This window comes from Sturnira hondurensis, unplaced genomic scaffold (genome assembly GCF_014824575.4).
Source record: "Sturnira hondurensis isolate 20B ecotype Veracruz unplaced genomic scaffold, ASM1482457v3 Scaffold0010428, whole genome shotgun sequence".
Classification (NCBI taxonomy): Eukaryota; Metazoa; Chordata; class Mammalia; order Chiroptera; family Phyllostomidae; genus Sturnira; species Sturnira hondurensis.
In genome coordinates, this window is record NW_028083059.1 from 17,964,750 (window position 1) to 17,987,310 (window position 22,561).

Consider the following 22,561-nt stretch of genomic DNA (forward strand, 5'->3'; position numbering starts at 1 on the left):
ATGATATCTGTCTTTCTCTGACTGGCTTATCTCATAGCATAATGTTCCCCAGGCCCATCTATACTGTTGCAAAGGGTAAAATTTTCATCTTTTTATGACCAATTAGTATTCCATTGTGTAAATATCCTGTAGTTGCTTTATCCACTCATCTACTGATGGACACTTGGGATACTTCGGTGATTGTAAATAATGCCAAAATGAACATAGGGGTGCTTATGTTCTTTCAAATTTGTGTTTTGAGCTCCATTGGATGTACTACTAGAAATGGGACCATTTGGTCACAAGGTATATTCATTTTTAATTTTTCGACGTGTCTCCATTCTGCTTTTAAATCCTAGCTCTCTATATATCTTGTTCTCTCAGTCACTATCCCTTAGAGACCTACTTAGCCTTTCTACCAGATCAGTGTTTTCCAAGTAGTGTACTCCAAGAATTTTTTAAACATGCAGTACTCAGTCAGGAGCACTGACCTCTTTTCCCTTAGATTAAGAGTAAAAAAAATTATGCCATGACTGGTATGGCTCAATAGACTGAGTGCTGCCCTGCAAACCAAAGTGTTGCTGATTTGATGGCCAGTCAGGGCACATGCCTGTATTGTGGGCCAGGTCCCCTGAAGAGGGCGTGGTGGAGGCAACCACACATTGACATTTCTCTCCTTTTCCTCCCTTTCACCTCTCTCTAAAAATAAATAAAATCTGTAAAAAAACTTAAAAAAATTAAATGACAATAGCCTACAGAAGAACAACAATTCAATGTGAATGAATCAAAATTATACTTATTTTTTGTTAGATTGGCAAAAATATATTTTTGGTGTGCTGTAGAATTTTAGTAATTAGTTTATGTGTGCCATGAATTATAAAAAAAGATTGAAAATCACTGTCCCAGATAATCAGCAACCCTGGAGAAGCAGGAGACAGTAGCCTGGACCTAACTAATGGCCACTATGATCTGGCTCTGACAAGTATGTTTCACTTCCTGAGCACTAATGTGGAACAAACGTTCCCTTGAAACTGGACAGAAGGTCACTGGAAAAGACCCCAGATCTGTCCTCAAGACCTGAAGAAATGATACATTACCTTTACTTCACCTGTGACCAATCAGCTCCCAGCACAACCTCAGATCTCTAAGTAATGTTATCGTGTGATATTGCCCTACATAATCTGTAACTTACAAGCAATCAGTGAGTTGGGGCTTTTGAACATTAGCTTTCTGTTCTCCTGATGGTACCATTCATCAATAAAGCAGCTCATACCTCTTCGCTGAAACTCTCGATGTCTAGTGCTGGGCTCTGCGAGCACCCAGTGGATGAACTCCTCATGTTCTGTAACATTAATATTTACCAGTGACCATTGGGGCTCAGGGATATAGGAATAAATAGAATAAACAAAGCATGAAACAGATAGAGCTAATTCTTTAATATAGAGAAAAAGAAATAAATGTAAACAAAAACGTGACAATTTCAGATTATGTTTTGTTAAGAAAAGAAATTAAAAGGATAGGTAGTATAGAAGTTGTAGGGTGAGTACTAATTTACATAGCATGGTAACACAAATCCTGTCTGAAGGAAGCTTAAACTTAAGTGGCAAAAGACAAAGGGGTAACTATACTTACAGAGCATAAAGAATTGAAATTTCAAAGACCCTGAGGTAGATTTGTGCATAGTAAACTTAAGGCACAGGCAAAAGAAGGGTTTGAGTGCAATGTCCTGAACAAAGCAGACCTGACATTGGAGAAGCAGTCAGACACCACGTTTGCTGAGGCATTTTCCGATTTGATCTGGTGTGTGCGGTTCATAACAAGCCCCAGAAGATGCAACAGCTTCAAGGAAAGCTTTGAGTGTTTGGTAATGGAGAATTTCAGAATGTATCTGATGAGAAACTGTGAACTGTGGGATTCTAGATAAAGTATAGTAAGATACTGGCATTTGATGTAGAAACAAATCTGACACTGACTAGAGTTGCAAGACGTAGCAAATAAAAATAGTTCCAAATAATATTGTTAGTGTAAACATGACTCATGCAATATTTAGGACATACTTATAGAAATATATTTTTGTTATTTACCTAAAATTCTATTTTATGTAGGTGCCCTGAATTTCATCTGCCAAGCATAAGATCCTTGGCATTCTTTGAACATCCAGGCAGAAAAAATAGTTCCACGGCATTTGAAGGGGGAGGCTGTAGAAAGAGCTTGTTAGGGGGGTGGGTTGGGGGAGCACAGAATCAATAATTCTGTGTTGAAAATGATCTGTTTAAGAAGCATATTAGCCATTCACATAGGGATACTAATAGCAGCTGAAGAGAGAAAAGAGGGTCTGAAAGAAAGATACAGTGGTTGTCAGCACCCAGATGCTACTTAAAGTTGTGGGAATACTTAATCAATGGCGACGAAGGTAGCAGCCAGAGAGCCAGCGGGTAGGAGAAATATGAGTGTGTGGTTTCACAGAAATCCAGGGAAAGTGGTCTACAACTAAATGAGGAAGCATTGTTCAGTACGATGAGAAGAGAAGTCTGACTTTCAGAGGTTGTTGGTGTTTAAGTAAAGTGAAAACCCCAACAGAGATAGGTAAAAAAAGATGGGGGTGCCGGGCAAACAAGGAATATTAACTGTTGTGACAATGTGCCATGTTTGGAGAACAAGGAAATGGTGTCAGAGTCGAACAAGGGATCACGGGTTCAAGAAAAGTGTTTTGTGTTTTTAAGTTGAGTAGGATTATCATGTTTCCAAGTAGATGAGACTTTTCATCAGCAATGGAAAAAGTGAAGCAGATTACACATAATATTTGCAGAAGGAAAATCCTTCACCAGTTGAGTGTGTATGAGCTCAGGAAATGGAGACTAAGTGTGTCAGAGCAGTGAGGCAGTGACTCTGGTCATTAAATGAATGCTTCTCATATCATTTTATATACCTTCTAACAGGCACCTGGGATACAATATTTGAGGGTTAATGATATGAGCTATAAAAATACATAAACATATTGAGGAAAATACACACATACATCCTGAAGCATTTTTTTTTTGGTGGTCTCATCTTTTAGTCTGGACAGAGAACTCTCCTTGGAGCCGTGAAAACTCTTTGATCACAATTCACACTGTGTTCTACTTTAATTGTCATTCTATTGACAGAGAGTAAATATAATTTAGAATTTACCCCAAGTTAAATCACTAGCCCTTGCAAATTTTAGTATGCAATAAATATGATGAATGAAAGAGTTAAAAATTTAGAAAGAAAAAAAGCAATCCATGTGTCTCTGGCATTTTAGATAAACCACTGTTTACTCTGAAGCCTCTAAATAAATTGATTTGTTTGTAACTCAAAGACTGAGCATATAAAAAATATAAATAGCACATGTATTTTGTAACTTTGACAAATTGTTTCACTTCTGTAGTTTTCAATATGTTTCACAAAGTGAAAAAGAATTTAAGAAAGTACTCAAGCTAATTAAATTTACAACATGTTTTGCCATTTGTGGAGTTCTATCATCTAATGCTTCCTTTGACTAACCAATTACGTACAAAAATAGTCTCGATTTTTCAAATAATGTTGAAACTTATAACAGTAGAAAACCAGATTCTAAGGTATTATGTCACACTGGGTGACATTATGATATTTAAACACTAAAACATTTTAAATTAATGAATATTACATTGTATTGATGTTTTAATGCATTATTAACATATTATTTACAGATATGTACTGTACTGATGATGATCTAAATTGAAGTGGTTGCAAGTCACTATATAACATGTTTCTTAATTGTTCTGAAATACACTAAGAGACCCTTTTATATCTTGTATTTTGAAAACACAATCATTTTGAAATTGTTTATTTTTCAAAACTATTTTTCACAATAGCATGAACAAATGACCTATTTTAAATGTTATTGACTCTTATAAGGGGAATGATAGAATATATGAAATATTAATAGTCACACATGGTTTAAGTGACCATTTATTTAATTTTTTACATCAATGTGAATAAAAATATATGTATGTACTCTGCCAAACTACTCTTCTGATGGTTTGTTCTATCATTTATGGCTATAGATGTAGATAGTCTTGTAATGTACATTGCCCATTTTTGTAAGTTACTCCACTGAATATGTTTGCAAAATAAATGTTCTACTTCCCAGAGGCCACTGGGCATTTCACAGGACTACTTGGAATATTTCTGGTATTTACTTTGTTCATGTTCAACTTGTGTTGGCATTTTAGATAGTACATGCTTGCTTTCTATGTTCCTCAGCAGATTTTGAGTTGGTTCTACCTAGAAACACAATTTGGGCAAGAACTGCTGTCTGATATTATTAAACATGTATTTGGGAGGTCTTATTTCTATGTTCCCTATAAATGATTTTTAAAATGCAATAGTAGAAGCCATTTGAATGCCTAGAAGTAACTCTTTCTGAATTAAATCAGATATAGACTACAGGAGTGTTACAACATTCCTTCTGGTGTATCATCACATGAAAAGTACACGCTTTGTTCAACCATTTTCTTTTCAACAGCATCTCTGAATGTGTTCGTAGGAAACTATGTCCCAAAGTTGGGTGATCTGCCGGCAGACTGGACGACCCCTCCTTCAAAATAGACTTCAAGCTTGAGGGTTCCAGAAAGCTCTTAATTCATTACACACAGTATTCTTCACTTGTGTACTGCCTGGTAAATTTCATGTACCTTCTGCAGTTCTGCATTTCTGGGGTCACATTATTATTATTATTATTATTATTATTATTAAGAAAACATTTAGGGTAATCTCTTCCAAAGTATCTTTAAGTCATGTTAAGTAAAGCACAACTGGTATTTTATCTTTCTAAGAAATACAATTGAGACTTCTCTATTCTTTTTATCATTTTTTAAAAATTTTCAATTACATTTGACTTATATTATTATGTTAATTTCAGGTGTACACTCCATTGATTAGACATCAAATAATTAGCGATCATCCTGATAAATCTGACACACATCTGACACCAAATACAGTTATTAGACTATTATTGACTATATTCCCTGTGCTGTACTTTACATCCCCAGAACTATTCTGTAACAATGAACTTGAACTTCTTAATCCCTTCACCTTTTTCACCTATCCACCCATCTCCCTCGCATCTGGCAACCGTCAAAATGTTCTCTGTATTTATGAGTCTGTTTTTGTTCTGCTTGTTGGTTTATTTTGTTTTTAATTTTGTTTCATGGATATCGGGAATGTAAATAACAAAATGACTAACAAAGTAGAAACAGACTTGTAGAAAACAGACTGACAGCTTTTAGAGGGAAGTGGGGTTGCAGGGCTTGGTGAAAAAGGTGAAGGGATTAAGGGAAAAACGCACAGACACGGACACCACAGTATAGTGATTACCACAGGGAAAGGGAGTTGGAGGAGGTAAAAGGGGGTATGAGTTGATAAATGGTGATGAAAGAAGACTTGACTTGAGGTGGTAACACACAATACAATATAAAGACATGTATTATAGAATTCTACACCTGAAACCTATATAATTTTATTAACCAATGTCACCTCAATAAATTCAATTAAAAAGAAAAAACACAAGTGTATGTACATCAAAAATTTTGGATGACAAATGATAAAGGAATTTAATTATCAGAGTAGAATAGGATATCTGAATGTAATGTATTTAATATTGTTTCCCTCTTGGCTTGAGAATGCAAACTTTTTATATGAAATCAATTCCATCCAGTACTTTGTTTCATATGACTAAATGTTTTTAATAATTCAGTTATTAATTGAATATAAAATCACACAATAAATTCTTAAGTCACTTATTTTAAAATATTTTTATTGTTGTTTAAGTACAGTTATCTCCATTTTTCCCCCATCCTGCCTCCCCCCCGCACACCCACCTCCCACCCTCAGACTCTTAGGATTTGTCCATGTGTCCTTCATTCCTGTTCCTAGATGGCCCTTCGCCTACTTCCCCCCATTATCCCTCTCCCTGCTCCCTTCTGGGTCCTGTCAGTTTGTTAACAGTAGCCTAGTAATGGATGGTAAGAAAATAAAATCTAGGAAAACTATTTGTAGAAAGCAAATATTTTCATCTGCATGAGAAAATACAACATTATTTTCCCTCCAGAAAATTACCTTAAGTTTAAGAATAGTGAGACTGTGCGTCATTTTTTAAGTAATCTACTGTTCAGTAAAGAGAATAATTTACCTCATCCTAGGCATATACATGAAAAGGTCCGCTGGTGGCATTTAGGCAACTGCAATGACTGGAAGGAAGAAGCACAACATGTGATGTATTCTAGTAGAAAAAGAAAAGGAAAAAAGAAAACAAAAACGAGAATCCCAGGCATAAAACCTGAAGACTTCTAATTTAGAGGAATATCTAACCCATGATCCCAATTCCATTATTATGTATCATGGAAGTTTTGTGTCCTGTCTTTGGGGTCTCATTTCCAGTTTAGTCAGAATGACCAAAAAGGTCCCACGAGAAGCAAGTGAGGCAATGGAGATAGATATAGATGTAGATAATATAGATATAGACAGATGTAGATGATCATATAGATATAGATAGACTGTACATAGATATTGGTATAGATATAGATATATAGATGCCCTCCTTAAAAACTAAAGGAGAATTGTTGAAGACCCATATACTATAGCATTACTTTATTTTTTTTTGGGGGGGAGGATGTCAATGACTTGAAATTTCTACTAGAGTCTAAACCTTAATCATTATACTTATTCTTATTGCTGTTTTTATTAGCATTTAATTGTTCCAGTTATTGGCACAATTTCTTTCATTTAGTGTAAAAATATTAAATCTAGATCAGTTTGGGGTTATATTAGACTTTTACAATCTTTTTTTCTTATCATTAATCATTAATGTTCAACTCATTCTAGTTAGTCTAATTAACATAATTTCACATAATTATAGGTGCTGAAATGACACAATTTATTTCCAAGTTACTTTACTCATAACATATCAAAGAAAATCCTAAAATAATGTCATAGTTCAATTTAATTTTATAGCACAATAAAATCTGAAGTTTGAAAATGTCAATTTTCTCTTGATCATTATATAATTCTTGTTATAGGCAAGAGATTAGAAAACTGATTTTTCATGAAAGAAGATAAATATTGAATAATAAATAATTTTCCTCAAATTTTAATAAATCAGTTTATATAAGATATGAGGATAAGAAAATTCCTTCTAGAAATTCACATAGTTATTTTTTCTACAAATATATGACACATTTTCTCTGTTAGTTAAAATTTCAAAATGTAAGGTCATAGCAAAAATTGTTTAGTTCACCTGTTACAAGTTCCTTCAAGCTCTGATATTTAGGACAAATTGAATAAGGATTTTCAATACTAATCATTTTTTTCAAACTACTATTTCTGAGACTGAAATGAAAAAAAAGGAAGAAAGGAAAGGAGGAAGGAGAGGGTGGAGGGAGGGGAAAATGCAGGGATAGAGGAGGAAGGGAGGGGGGAGGATGAAGGGAGGAAGAAAGAAAGAAAGAAAAAAAAGAAAGAAAAAGAGAGAAAGAAAGGAGAAAGACAAATCTCATTTCATACACATAGTACATACTGGAAAAGATAAAACCAAAAGGTTATTTGCTGATTTCATTTTAGGCTAATGAGATTTGTTTGTATTAATGTACTGAAAGTGTTGTAGTAGTTTTTAAAGTTTTTCCCCTTAAACAGCCTATCACTCCCAAAAGAACAGTAAGCCAAGTAACTTAATTATAAAATGTCCAAAGCTTAAGAGCAAGTGTTCACAAAGCATCATTATGAAATTTCAATAGCACTGAGACCTGCTCAGGTTAACCTGCCAACTATAAATTCTATTTGCAAGTAAAATTTGCCCTCTATCCTAATCAACTGCTCTAGAGCTGATTATTTCCCATTTATTTAATGCTGTCTGCCAGGCCTCCCAAATGTTTTAGTCCTTATTTTAGGACCATCTCAGACTCATTAGCCTTTTGCCTGACAGTGCCAATGTGACTGCCTGACAGCCTGAAACTTGGAGATGTTATGCTATTGAGTGTCAAGATCTTTCCAAGAAAAGGTGTTTAAAAACTATAAATGAACATATATTTAAATAATGCCAATTTATGCAGCAAGGTAAAAAAAAGTCAAATATTATACACTATATCTGATATATCAGAACATTGTTTTTTTTAAATGCAACCAGAATAAAATAATATTTGTTTTCCACAATTCTGGAAGCAATACCCTCTTTGAATTTTTTTCATTACCAAGTGTCCATTTGCAATAAGTTATATGTTATGAACTCTTTGTAGAATAATCATCTTTGATTACACTTAATTGAATAATATGCAGCTACAATTTTTGATCTTGGCTCAAAATGATCAAATAACAGCACTCCCATATAATTCAATTTAATATAATATATAATAAGAAATATATTACAGAAACACAGTTTTCACATTTACAGAAAATTTAAATTAACAGATGGAAATAAAATTTCATATTTGCTAATTTTTTACATTTTTCTCGAATAATCAAAATTAATGCGCCAGTGATTTAAACTAACAAAAGGCTCAGCTAGCACACTAGAAATAGGTTCACCTGATTATAAAATCATTCCAAGTGACCAAAACTGATTTTTTGTTTTTTATTGAATTTATCAGACTGACACTGGTTCATAAAATTTTACAGGTGTCAGGGGCACATCTGCATCCCATCATCTGTACACTGCAGTGTGTGTTTACCACCCTAAGTCCATTCTTCCTCCATCACCACGTACCCCTCTTCACCCTCCTCGGTGTCTCTGCACCCCATTTCCTCCTGGCAATCACCACACAGTTGTTCACTTAAATGCGTTTACCACGTGCTCCAAACCCTAACAGCTGCCAGCCTGCTCTCTATCTGTCTGTCTCTATTTTGCTTGTTACTTTATTTTGTCCATTAGATTCCACATACCACTGAAATCATGTGGTACTTGTCTTTCGCTGACTGTCTTGTCTTAGCATAATGCTCTCCAAGTCCATCCATGCTGTTGCAAAGGGCTATTAATATTGATTCAGACCTGCAGAAATTACTGTATTTTGCCATGTATAATGTGCTCTGGTGTACATTATACACCCATGTTTTTGCCCCAAACTTTCAGGAGAAAAAATTTTTCATGTTAATTTTTTATTCAGTTTTTTAAATGATTTATATTTAGATACTTGTTTTTGTGTTATAAAGGAATTTCAGCATTTATTTTTGAACATTATGATAAAGTAAATTTTATGTAACAAATAATTACAAAACACAAGAACAGATATGAGGTATTTCAGGTACTACCCATGTACATTGCACATCCTTATTTTTCCTCAAAAATTTGAGCAAAGAGTGTGCATTATATATGGCAAAATGTGGTAGTCATGTGCTTAGCTCATTTAAATTGGGCTTTCATGCAGTTTTGGGTGCCACCATCATTTAGCCTAGATTGGTGACGTAAATTTGCTAAATCACTTTCGGGGGAAACCTGAGCCTTCCACATTATTTTGATCTGAAGGAAAACAAATCAACTGGAGGAAAATTTTTAAAAATCTTACATTATGTCATAAATTTACATAGAAAAACCATAAAACATCTCTTTGCCTTATGACTTTTTGCCAAAATGCATCTGAAATTAGAACCAGGTAATCCCAAAATCTTGAATCTCTTCTTTATCTGACTAGGTTTTCTTAAAATCCTACCGCATGCATCTGTCAGTGGAGAGTTCAGCTAAACTGCTCCTGCTGTTGCTGCCTGGCACTCGTTTGCTTGGCCTAGCAGCCTCCCGGGACCTGAACCTTAACAGACAGACACTAGCACCTCCCGGAGGTAAATGCTCCTAGATAGCTGGAGAGTCACAGCAACTCAAGTTTTTGTTCTTGTTTTTCTTTTCCTTTTTTCTTTTGTTTTTCATTTAGTTCTTGTTATGACTTCTCCAACAGTCCTACAATAAACCATCTTCCCTGCTTCCCAGAGCCTGAATTCCTTATGTGACCTTTAGATAAGACCCCTGTTCGGCTTATCAAAGCCCTGTTCTGCTTGTTTGAATTGACCAAGCAGCCTTAGCTCAGGAACTCCAAAGCACTCTACGGGGGGGGANAAAATTTTTAAAAATCTTACATTATGTCATAAATTTACATAGAAAAACCATAAAACATCTCTTTGCCTTATGACTTTTTGCCAAAATGCATCTGAAATTAGAACCAGGTAATCCCAAAATCTTGAATCTCTTCTTTATCTGACTAGGTTTTCTTAAAATCCTACCGCATGCATCTGTCAGTGGAGAGTTCAGCTAAACTGCTCCTGCTGTTGCTGCCTGGCACTCGTTTGCTTGGCCTAGCAGCCTCCCGGGACCTGAACCTTAACAGACAGACACTAGCACCTCCCGGAGGTAAATGCTCCTAGATAGCTGGAGAGTCACAGCAACTCAAGTTTTTGTTCTTGTTTTTCTTTTTCTTTTTTCTTTTGTTTTTCATTTAGTTCTTGTTATGACTTCTCCAACAGTCCTACAATAAACCATCTCCCCTGCTTCCCAGAGCCTGAATTCCTTATGTGACCTTTAGATAAGACCCCTGTTAGGCTTATCAAAGCCCTGTTCTGCTTGTTTGAATTGACCAAGCAGCCTTAGCTCAGGAACTCCAAAGCACTCTACCGGGGGGGACCCTAGTAAAGGCATGTGCCTCAAGTCCCTTCCTCTCTTTCTCTCCCTGCACTCTTCCTTGACTTGCCTGTGTGGCCCCTAAAGTGTGCGGTTTACTTTTTCCAGGTCCTATGAATTGCGAGTAATAAACTTCTTTATTTCCATGTCTCCTGTTATAGCTGAACTGTGGTTTATCATTCGGGATCTCATGCTTTACTTAACAAACATTAATTTAACAAAGTAATAATAACAACCTTATATTACTAATATTCTTCAAAGAGGGGATATGAAATTTCATCTGATTTCAGAAGGTAACAACTATGTATACAAACCTATTTAAAATTATTTAAATACATACAAAAAAGCATATTACATATCAAATTTTGAATTTTCAATGTTCATTTTATAGACTTTTTCAAATGCAGCATGCCCTTATTTTAAGTCCATTAGTAAAGTATATTTAGACCAAGATTAGGCTTAGTATATAAATTATGGATCACATGCCAATGATACATTGGTACACATTTTCAGTGACTAGATAAAAGTCACCAATTAACATATGTTCCAAAAATCACTTCATATAAGAAAATAAATTTTAAATAGGAAAGTAGGAGTATAATTATCAAGCAGCTAGAACAAAAATAAATTAACTATGAATAGCACAGAGACAGTGCAAGGCTAGTGTAAATTGAAGATGCTATAGTTAGCACGCACTATTAAAAGGCTTAAGATAATAATCCCAAAATAGCTATCACAATATATTTCCTAGATGCAGATACATAAATGTCACTATATGACTAAAGCACTGGTATGATCTTTAACATCAGAGAAGTTAAACTTTAACTTAAAAACAATAAGAAAAGTTAAAATAAGTAAAACAAGTTTAAGAAAAGATAGTAAGCAAGCTTACTATACAAAATTTTGAGTCATAACACTCTTCACCAATTTGAAGCAAAGTAGTTAACAAGTACAGTGTGAAAACATGACATATGTCAACATATTTCAAATGATTTTCAATACACACAAACACACACATATAAGTATATGTCATGTGTGTATACACATATCTATGTATTTATTTATAGAATATGTACACTAAAATTAAAAATAATGATCAAAACCCATTTTAAAATTGACCAATACCCAAGAATCTTTTTAAAAGAAAAACAGCAAATTCCACTTAACAAATACATGTGTTGCATAAAAATGATCAGTGTGTAACACTGATAGTACTTGGTAATATATTATATTTACAATGTACATTGTAAAACTGACAAAACAGTGTCATGGTCCTGGCCTTTACCATGTTGCATGGGCAACAACCTGGATAAATTTGCTCCAACGTGATAAACTGCTTCTTTGTTTATAATTCTTTTGTACTTACATTTTATTTTGAAATTTCCTTTCCCTTCCCATTTCATGCCATTGCTTATAATTATGTCATGGGTTTATTTTCCCATGTAAAATTATTTACCAATGCTGAGTAGGTTTTTAGTATCCCTAGTCCTTCTTTCCTTTCCTTTGATTAGCATTAGACTCACACTACCAGGTCCTGATGGGGGGAAGGCCAGGGCCCAACTCACCTTTCTGCTCCCTGCATGGTCATTATAGATAGGTTTACAGCAAGTTCAGCCTGAAGAGCTGTGACCACCCTGCTCTCACACTGAGAACAAAGTCACCTTCACAGTGTGCAGGAAACTGTTGCCGCTCTTTCTTTCCCTCTCTGTGGGGAGAAAGCTCTCCAGTGAGTCTCTAAACCTGACCTTCCAGCATGACAAGACAATCCTCAGGGTACCATGCTGCTTAAACGGCTAAAGCCAACGCCTCACACTGTTTGGAATTTCACCCTTTGACACACTACGCTATCTTTAAAGTTTAGAAGTTTAGTTTCACAACAATTTTGGCTTTCTTCAAATTAGTTTATATTTTCCCCTTTTAATGATAACCAAAATATTTCACATCCTAAGAGTGTGTTTCTCAATTAAATAGTTCTCAGGTTATGGATGCAGCAAATAGCATTTCCTTATACTTCCCTTCTTATCATATCTTTTCATTCTTCACATTAAAAATGATATTAAATAGATTTCTACTTCCAGTGAAGATGGAGAAACAAGGGTCAAACTTATACTGCTTAAAATAAACTAAAACATAAACAAATAATAAAACAGGCAAAATGTATAATAATATTGCCCACACAGCAGACATCAGACAACACATTGAACCCTTGGCTACTGGAAACATGTGAGTGAGCCTTATGAGAGTTTGAGAAATGGCAACAGAGGAAACTAAGTAGAACTCGGGGATCACTATACTTGAAGAGACAGTTAAAAATGCAGAGAATCAATGTGGATGGAGTTCCAGGATATGGTACCAATTATTAAAAGGCCACACACACACAACTCAGAAATCAGGAGATATTCAGCAGAATGTGTTTCTTAAATACTCAGCAGAAGTTGATTATCATGTTCCCTGTAATTACCTAAAAACACAGTATTACGGACTGAATGTTGGGTCTCTCTAATACTCATACACTGAAATTTAGTCCCCAATGTGATGGCATTTATAGTTGTAGATTTTGGAAGGTAATTACTTAAGGGCAGTGCCTTCACGAATGGAATTAATGCTCTTATAAGAAGAGGTCAGAAAGTTAGCTTGCTCTATTTCCTCCATGTGAAGATACAATACAAGAAGTCTGCAGTCTACAACCTGGTAAAAGGTTCTCACCCAAAACTCCATCATGGTGGCACACTGATCTTGGACTTGCAGCCTCCAGAGCTATGAGAAATAAATGTTTGTTGCTTAATCCACTCTTTGGTACTTCATTAGAACAGTCCAAACTGACTAAGACATGGTCACTGAGAAGTAGGGTGCTGGGTTACTAAACACTTAAAGATGTAGAAGCAGCTTTGGTCCTCAGTAATGGGTGGAGCCTGAAGTTATATCGAATAGCGTGCTAGAAGAAACCAGTATTGTTGCAATGGGTTTTTTAAAGGCAAATCTGGTGAGTTCTCAGGAAAGTAAAGAAAGCTTTTGTTTATTTAGAGACTATAAATAATCAAATACAGAGTTTTGGTAAAAAAGTGAGCAGAAAGGTCATTCTGATGAGGTCTCAGAAATAAGGAACTATTATTTGACAATGAAGAAAAGGTGATCCTGGTTATAATGCATCATAAAAATTACCTGCATTATATTTCTGTTTTCGTGTTTTGCGTAAGATGCAAATCTGTAAGCAATGAAATTAGACACTTAGGGAAGGAGAAAATTACTGAAAGATCATCTTAGTTCTCCCAACTGTTTATAGTAAAATGCAAGGAAAGAGAAATGACTTGAAAATAAAATTATGAAGCAAAAAGAAGGTAGAACTTAAAGTTTTGGAAAATTATCAGCCTATTCATATTGTAAAAATGAGAAAGCATTTTCAGAAGAAAACATGGTCAGGTAACCATTTGATACAGAGATTAGTATGAGTGTGAACCAAAGGCATTAGTGCCCTTTTAAGAAGAAGCCAGAGAGCTGGCATACTCTCTTCCAGCTATTTGAACAATGGAACAAGTCAGCAATCTGCAAGCTGGGAGAGAGCTCTCCATAGGACCTAACTATGAGGACACCCTGATTTTAGAATTCCAGAACTGTGAAAACCAAATTTCTGGTTTTTATATGCTATCCAGTCTATGTTGCTTTATTATGGCATCCTAATTGACTAAGAAAAAAAGAAGAGCTGCTCAAAAGAATTAAAGGGAACAGTATTGGCACTCATAAAGGAAGGTTTCATAAACCATGAGACGTTAGGAAAACTACTCAAAATGGTTGAGCCTCAAGAGAGGGGAAAAGTAACCCTAGATTATGCTCTCTTCCTCTTTCACCAAACAACTTCTAGAAGCAAGAAATAAAATAATTAAGCTTACACAAATAAACTTAAGTACTTTTGAGGACAAAGCTCAATAAAATGTGTAGGGATGCAAAAGATTCAGCATACACAAAAAATGAAGTGCATAGTGTCTGGTGTATTAGTCAGGGTTATCCAGAAAAACAGAGCCAAAGACTTAGTGTAAAGCTACAGTAGTCAAAAGAGTGTGATAATGAAGAGAGAAGAACCAACCAGACCAATGGAACAAAATAAAGAGTCCAGAAACACACCACCATAAAGACAGTCAAATCATATTTGACATAAGCAATGCAATGAAGCAAAAAAGGTTTTTTAAAGCAAATGATGCTATAACAACGTGCAACAACATGAAAAAAGTGTATCTAGACACAGACACTAATCCCTTTATAAGAATTAACAAAAAATGGATGACAGATCTAAATGTAAAGTGCAAACTATAAAACTTTTATGTGATAACACAGGGCAAAACTTAAATGACCTAGGGCATGAGGATGAATTTTTAGCTACAACAAAAATTAAAATTTAAAATTTCTACTCTGAAAATACAATATCAAATGAATGGGAAGACACGTGACAGATGAGAAAATATTTACAAAAAAAAATACCACAAAGTGCTATTACTGAAAATATACAGAGAACTGATAAAATTCAAAATAAGTAAACAAACATCTGGATTAAAAATGGTCAAAAGGCTTTAATAGACACCAAAGAACATATAGAAAAGGCAAATACGCATATGAAAGTATGCTCTACATTATGTGTCTTTAGGGAAATGAAAACCATTATACACTGGATAGAATGACCAAAGTCCAAACTCTGACAATATCAAATGTTGGTGAACATGTGGAACAATAGGGACTCCCATTCGTTGCTAGTGAGTAACGCACAGTGGCACAGCCACTTTGGACTTTGTTTGATTATGACGTGTCAATGTAAGTTCATCAACTGTTACAAATGTATCTGTCTTGTGGGAGATATTGATAATGGGGGGCCCGCATATGTGGGAACAGTGGGTATATGGAAAATCTCTGTACCTTCCTCTCAATTTTGCTGTGAATTGAAAACTGCTCTAAAATCAAATAAAAATAAAGCTACTTACACATATTCATTAATAGAAATATAAAACAGAAACCTCTTTAACCTACAAAAAGTACATATGAAAAACTTACAAATAGCATCATATTTAATAATTAACATTTGAAGGCTCTCTGCCTAAGTTCAATAACAAAGTGAGCATGGTTATCACATCAATTTTATCCAACCCTTTATGAAAGATACTAATCAGTGCAATGAAATAAGAGGATAAGTGAAAGCATACATACTTGAAAATAAAAAAGAAATGGCCCTATTTACAGATGGCATCTATGTAGGAAATTTAATAAAATACACAAAAAGAGTTCCACAACTGACTTTAACACAGATGCAATGTATAAGAGCAATACAAAATAATCAAATTTATTTGTGTATGTTTATTTGCAATAAATTATTAAAACTAATTAAAGCCAATTCATAATAGCATCCACAATAAAAATAATTTGAGGAAAATAAGAGAAAAGTGACAAAGGATCTATACAATGAAAACCATGAAATATTCCTGAGAGATGAAAACCTATATAAAAGAAGACATATGCCTGGTTTGTTGCTCAGAAAACTCAAATTTTAGTATTTCAATTCCTCTTAAATTGATGTATAAATTAAGTGGAACCTAATCAACAAAATAAACAAGCAAGCAAAATACAACCAGAGACATTGAAATAAAGAACAAACTGACAATAACCAAAGAGGAGGGGGAAGGGGATAACGGGATAAAAGGGGAAGGATTATCAAGGAACGTGTATGAAGGACACATGGACAAAGACAGAGGGGGTGAGTTTGAGGGAGGGAGGCAGGGATGGGTGGGGCAGGGAGTGTGGTGTGGTGAAAATGGAGACAACTGTACTTGAACAACAATTTAAAAATCATTACAAAAATAAAATAAAATAAATTTATGTACAGATTAATACATATCACAATAAAAATTCCAGTATCCTCTTTTGTGGAAATTGAATAGTTGATTCTAAAATTCATATGGGAACTCAAAGAAGCCAGAATAACAACAAAAACTTTGAAAAAGAAAGGAGAAAGCTGTGGAGTTTTTATAAGTGCACAGTAATTAAGCTCGTGTGCTGTTGGCATAAGAAGAGAATAAGAATCATCAATGAAAAAGAATAGAGAATGCCAGTGTATATCCAAAAACATATAAGCAATTGAATTTTAACCTTTTTTATTTCTGAAACAATTTTTGACTCATAGCACATTGCAAAAATAATGCCTACAGTATCTTAAGCCCTTCAACTAGCACCCCACAATGGAGACATCTTAACTATAGTATAATGTTATAACCACAAAGTTCACATTGATTCAATACTGTTAAATGAAGAGCAAAACTTATGTAGTTTTTACCTGTTTTAGACTACTGTTGACAAAAATACAAAGGTAATTTAGTGGAGTATAGTGCACTTTCAACAAATATTATAAAAACATTTACATTTCCTTTTATAAAGTAAAATAATCCTATCCTATAAACAAAAACTAACTAAAATGAAGGAACCTCTGGGACATCTCCAAATGTACCAACATCCGAATCATAGGGGTACCAGAAGGAAAAGAGGAAGAGCAAGAAACTGAAAACTTATTTGAAAAAAATAATGAAAGAAAGCTTTCCTAATTTGGTGAAGGAAATAGGCATACAAGTCCAGAGAGCCCAGAGAATCCCAAACAAGATGGACACAAAGAGGATCACACCAAGAAACATTATAATTAAAATACCAAAGGTTAAAGGTAAAAAGAGAACCTTAAAAGCAATGAGAGAAATGCAGATAGTTACCTAGAAAGGAGTTCCCATAAGATTATCAGATGATTTTCAACAGAAACTTTGGAGGGTGGAATGGGTTGGCATGAAATATTCAAAGTAATGAAAAGCAAAGAGCTACAACCAAGGTTATGCAACACAGCTATCATTAATAATTGAAGGTGAGATAAAGTGCTTCCCAGGCAAAGTAAAACTAAAGAAGTTCCTCATCACCAAAGCATTATTATATGAAATATTAAAAGGAACTATAGAAGAAAAAGATAAAAACTAAAACATTAAAGTGACAACAAACCCACAACTATTGACAACTGAATCTAAAAAACAACTAAGCAAACAAGCAGTACAGGAACAGAATCATGTATCTGTAGGTCATCTGAAGGGTTATCATCTAGAAAGGGCAAAAGGTTGAATGGAGGAAGAGGTGCAGGGATTCAGAAGTACAAATTTGTAGATACAAAATAGATAGGGAAAGGTTATAGAACAATACAGGAAATGAAGTAGCAAAAGAACTTACACACTTGACCCATGGACGTGAATTAAAGGGAGGATTGCTAGAGGGAAGTGGGGTCCCAGGTGGAAGGGGCAAAGCTGGGGCAACTATAATAGCATAATCAATAAAATATATTTTAAAAAAATTTTCAACTTGTACAATTTAAATACAATACATTTTACTGAATGTTACTACCTTAATTAAACTGTTAAAAATACTATTTAATAATGGAGCACTTGTTTACAGCAAGATTCACCACATACATTACTGCTTGAATTTCTCTAAAAAAACTTATTTATTAAATTTTTATATCAAATCATTTACATATTAGTAATATTAGCCACCCCTCTTTGGTTTAAGATTTCTTTAAATTCTTATTAACAAATCAAACTAATACATGATGAAACATATTTTCATTAATAATGGACACTTTATGGTCTAAAAGTAAAAATGAATATTTACTATGGTGACTTTGGAAGTTATTTTATTTTCAAGGGCAATATATAACAGTTACCTTTTTGTAATAACTGTATGATTTCTATTTTAATAAAATATTAAATTAGCTTTGCTTTGGTGTCTGTATCTTAATATAATAAATAAAAAGGCATGAACATGACTATAATAATATAAATCAACATGATTAATTCTAGCTTCATAATAAAGTATTCAAACTTTTTGTGATCTATCAATAAAATAGTAAGAGTTTAAATAGACACATTTTCATAATTCATTGACTCTTTGCTAATTTATGCTTTTAAATCTTAGTATTAAATATACTATTAAGAACAGATGGGATTAAATTAGAAATAGCATTTAAATATCTTGGCCAAAGACATTAAGGATGCTGAAATGATTCCTTTGTTATACTAAAAAAAGTAGTATGAAATAATATAGGTATGTTGTCAAAAGTACAATTTATGAATTCAGAAACACAGGTAGAAAAAACAACACACACTGACTGCCTTAAAGTTGAAATAGATACATAAACACATGAACAAACATTTTGGTTAAATAAAAACACTTTTTAAGAATTAATATACAAACAGAATTATAATACACAAATATAAACACTCTAAAAGGCAATCAGTTTCTGTCACTCTGTAAAGGGATCACTATTTTAATTTTCCAATTTTATATACTGACTAGTCTACAGTATATAAATGTCAGATTTTGATATTTTATATTGTTTTATCAGATGCTATCTATAATGAGCTAAACAAAATTAACTTTAAGGAGGGTTGGACTATTTTGTATTGAAAATTGACATCTTCAATGGTGCTTAAAGCAACATAATGCTTAATATAATGTATATCAATGGCTCATCAATAAAAGAAAATTATAACAATTTCTTTTCTTATGATGTCCATTGCTCCATATATTTATCATTTTTGGCTTAAACTAGTATTTTCTGTTCCATAATTACATATTTTTATATCTGCACTCACTTTTCATTGGAAATTTTTCACTTTCTATAACATGCTCAATGATTGTGTTTGGGCATCAAAAGAATGGTGCTTCTCATCAGAATTTCTAAACAGAGAAAATGAAATATCAAGAATAATTTTAAAGAAAATTTTTATTTTTAATTGTTATATTTTATTGTTTATGCTATTACAGTTGTCACATTTTTCCGCCTTTGTGCCCCTTCACCCAGCCCTGCCCACTTCCATAATTAACCCTTCATCATTGTCCAGGTCTATGGGGTCCTTCATGTATGTTCTTTGACTAATTCCTTCATCCTCTTTCAATCACTTTCTACCATCCCACTCTCCTCTAACAGCTGTCAGTCTGTTCCATGATTCTATGCCTCTGGTTCTATTTTGTTTATTTGTTTACTTTGTCCATTAGATTCCTCTCATAATTAAGATCATATGGTATTTGTCTTTTGCCAGCTTGCTTATTTCACTTAGCACAATATTCTCGGCTCTATCCATGATGTCATAAAAGATAGGGATTCCTTCCTTCGTTCTGTTGTATAGTATTCTATTGTGTAGATGTGCCGCAGTTTTTTTATCCACTCATCTACTGTTAGGTATTTAAACTGCTTCCAAAGCTTGTCTGTTGTAAATAGTACTGTTATGAACATGTGGGTGCATAAATTCTTTAGAATTGGTGTTTCAGGATTCTTAGGATGTATTTCCAGCAATAGAGTTGTTGAGTCAAAAAGAGTTTCTATTTTTGTTTTTTTGAGGAAATTCCATACAGTTTTCCACAGGGGCTATACCAGTTTGCATTTCCACCAACAGTACACTAGGGTTCCTTTACTGCACATGCTTGCTAGCACTTGTCATATGGTGATTTATTAATGATAGACATTTTTGTAGGTGTGATGTGATATCTCATTGTGCTTTTAACTTGCATCTCTCTGATGGCTAGTGATGCTGAGCATCTTTTCATGTCTCTGGGCTCTCTGTATGTCCTCCTTGGAAAAGTGTCTATTCGGGTCCTTTGCCCATTTTAATTGGGATATTTGTCTTCCTGTTGTTTTGTAGGTTCTTTATATATTTTGTAGATTAAACCCTTGTCTGACATGTCAGTGGGAAATATGTTATCCTGTACAGTGTATTCCCTTTTCATTTTGATGGTGGTTTCTTTAGCCATGAAGGAGATTTTTAATTAGATGTAATCCCATTTGTTTATTCTTTTCCTTTATTTCTCTTGCCCTAGGAGATGTATCAGCAAAAATAGTACTAAATAAGATATCTGAAGTTTTATTGCCTTTGTTTTCCTTTAGTATTTTTATGGTAACATGACTTATATTTAAGTCTTTTTTTCCATTTTGAGTTTATTCTGGTGTATGGTATAAGCGGGTGCTTTAGTTTCATATTTTTACATGTACCAGTCCAGTTCTTCCAACACCAATTATTGAAGAGACTGTCTTTGCTGTATGTTCCACTGTATGCTCTTGCCTCCTCTATCAAATATTAATTGACCATAAAGACATGTGTTAATTCCTGGACTCTCTATTTTGTTCCATTGATCTGTGTGTTTGTTCCCACACCAGTACCAGACTGTTTTGACTCCAATGGTCTTGTAGTGTAGTTTGATATCAGGTGCTGTGAGCCCTCCAACATTGTTCCTCTTTCTCAAGATTGCTAAGGCTATTCAAGGTCTTTTTTGGTTTCATATAAATTTTTGAAATATTTTTTCTAGATCTGTGAAATAAGTCATTGGTATTTTCATAAGAATTTTGTTGCCCTGGCTGGTGTAGCTCAGTAGATTGAGCACAGGCCTGCAAGCCAGAGGATCCCGGTTCGATTCCCAGTTGGGACACATGCCTGGGTTGCAGGCTGGTTCCCTGCAGGCAAGCCTCCAGCAGAGGACGCATGAAAGGCAACCATACATTGATGTTTCTCTCCCTTTCTCCTTACCCTTTAAAGATAAATAAGTAAATAAAATCTTAAAAAAAAAGAATTTTGTTGAGTCTATAGATTGCTTTGGGTATTATGGAAATTTTATGTTGTTAATTCTTCCCATCCATGAACTCGGTATATGTTTCCACTTATTTATACCTTCCTCAATTTATTTTTTTAAGATTTCATTTTTTTAGAGGAGAAAGGAGGAAGAAGGATAGGGAAAGAAACATCAATGTGTGGTTGCCTCTCACGTGATCACTACTGGGGACTGGCCCACAATCCAGGCATGTGCCCTGACTGGGAACTGAACCAGCAATCATCTGATTTGCAGACCAGCACTCAATCCACTGAGTCACACCAGCCAGGGCTCTTTGTTAATTTCTTTCTTCAGTGTTCTATCATTATCCCAATAAAGGTCTTTGACATCCTTCATTAAATTTATTTGTAGGCACTTACTGTTGTTGTCCTTATCAATGTAATAGTAAATGGGATCGTTTTCCTAGTTGCTCTGGTAGATCATTATTTGTGCTTAAAATGCCATTGATTTCTGAAGATTGACTTTGTATCCCACCACTTTTTGAAAAGAGAAATGTTTTAATGTGAAACAGCATCTATATATTACTTGTGTTTGTGATCATCCTTTTAAATTTAGCTTTTGTAATTCCTTTCTAGTTTTCAGAGGTCTGAATATGTATTTTTTTGTATTCTTAGTTTTATACATTCATTAAAATTTTCAAAATCTTTGACATTTTACACTGAAAACAATGAAACTTTAATAATTACCTTGAATACAAGGCTGCTTATGGTTATACAACTAAACTTACATTCAAAATAAAATTAATGGACAATTTTAAGAGAAGATAGGAGAAAATAGGTAATTTATGTATTTTTTGTCAAGTCTGCACTATGCTTTTTGATGTATGGCACTGTTCCTGGGTTGACTGCTGCTTAGTGAAAAGCAAAAAATGTAGACACTGTTCTGAAGAGGACTGTATAAAGCACTGAACTGATCCTGCTAAAGCATCACCTGCCATGACCCTGAAACAAAGCAACAGAAAGAAAATAAAATTCTTTTGTTGACATGAGCTTCATATTTTCTGATGCAATCTGAATTCCATATTGAGACACCATATGTGTGACATTTTATGCTTTTTATAAAGTATTCGAAACACTAATCAAAATATCAGGATTATGTAAAGGGTTGTAAGCTGTAAGAAAATACATTTCTGTTGAGTTTACATTCCCTGGGGCAAAAATAATCACCTGAGTCACCTTATGCATATTTGCCACCAAAGTCAGTATGAGGAAATCTGCTAGTGATGATTGTTAATATCTTATAAATGATTCAGAAACCAATTTGGGT